The sequence below is a fragment of the Neopelma chrysocephalum genome, unplaced genomic scaffold (genome assembly GCF_003984885.1).
Source record: "Neopelma chrysocephalum unplaced genomic scaffold, ASM398488v2 Primary Assembly neopelma1_336b, whole genome shotgun sequence".
Classification (NCBI taxonomy): Eukaryota; Metazoa; Chordata; class Aves; order Passeriformes; family Pipridae; genus Neopelma; species Neopelma chrysocephalum.
Genome location: NW_020898000.1, coordinates 738,087 through 739,040, shown reverse-complemented (window position 1 = coordinate 739,040; position 954 = coordinate 738,087). Strand labels below are relative to the sequence as shown.

General features: G+C 68.3%; 1 protein-coding gene across 3 annotated transcripts in view; it reads left to right on the top strand.

The window, feature by feature from the left end:
• The first annotated feature begins 666 nt into the window (after positions 1-666).
• The window catches only part of RLIM (ring finger protein, LIM domain interacting), a 20,524-nt gene continuing 20,236 nt past the window's right edge, over positions 667-954 (top strand). Inside the window, exon 1 of one of the 3 annotated variants that reach the window (XM_027705499.1) lies at positions 667-684. The gene's annotated coding sequence lies outside the window, so the exon portion shown is untranslated. Of the gene's footprint in view, positions 685-802; positions 852-954 lie in introns of those variants that run through there. The other 2 variants (XM_027705497.1, XM_027705498.1) reach the window with 2 other exon arrangements.

The window sequence follows — 954 nt, the reverse complement described above, 5'->3', positions numbered from 1 at the left end:
TGGGAACAGGGGGAGGAGAGTCAATGTCTGTGGGTAGAAGGGAGGAATGTCCATGGTTAGAGGAGGAAAGAATGTCAATGGTTAGAGGGGAAAAACATCCATGGTTAGAGGGGGAAGGAATGTCCATGGTTAGAGGAGAGGAATGTTCATGGTTAGAGGGGAGGCATGTCCGTAGTTGGAGGGGGAGGAGAGTGAATGTCTCCACTGACAGACACCAGCACTACCAATTTTCACCTGGTTTTTGGAACTGTTGTCCACCATCAGCCTTGAGCGGGGTCAGCTCTGTCCAGCACACACACACACCTGAGGAGACATGAAACCCCTCCCCCAATACAGGACGGTAGGGACACGGACCCTCCTGCTGCCCCTGCTGCCCTCCCCATTCCCGGGTGGCCATGGGTTGAGGAGGTGCCCTGGGCTGAGCGGGCGTGCCGTGGGTTCAGGAAGTCCGTGGGCTGAGGGGTGACTGGTGGCTCAGGGGGTCCGGGGGCTCAGGGATGGCCGTACCAGCCCCCCCTTCCCATGTCGCATCCCCCTTCTTTGCCCCCTCTAAAATGGCGGCCACCCCTGTGGGCCAGGGCCGCGCGCGGGGCGGGGCGGGGCGGGGCCGCCCCCCGAGCCGCGCCTGCGCGGGCGCGCTCCCGCACTTCCGCGTGTGGGCGGTGCTTCCGGCGCCGTTCCTTGGTAACAATGGGGCAGGAAATGGCGGCCTGAGCAGGCTGGGCCGGGCAGGGGCGGGCGGGCACCGGGGCAGCGCGGCGGCACCGGCGGCAGCGGCACCGCGCCCGGGCGGCGCGGGCAGCGGCGCACTCACAGCGGAGGGCGCGGCGGCGGGCGGTGAGCACCGGGCGGTGAGCGCCGGGGGCGGGCTCTCAAAATGGCCCGGGGAGGGAGAGGCCCGGCCCGGGGAAGGCGGCGGGAGCGGCCCCGGGCACGGAGCGGAGGCGGCCGAAG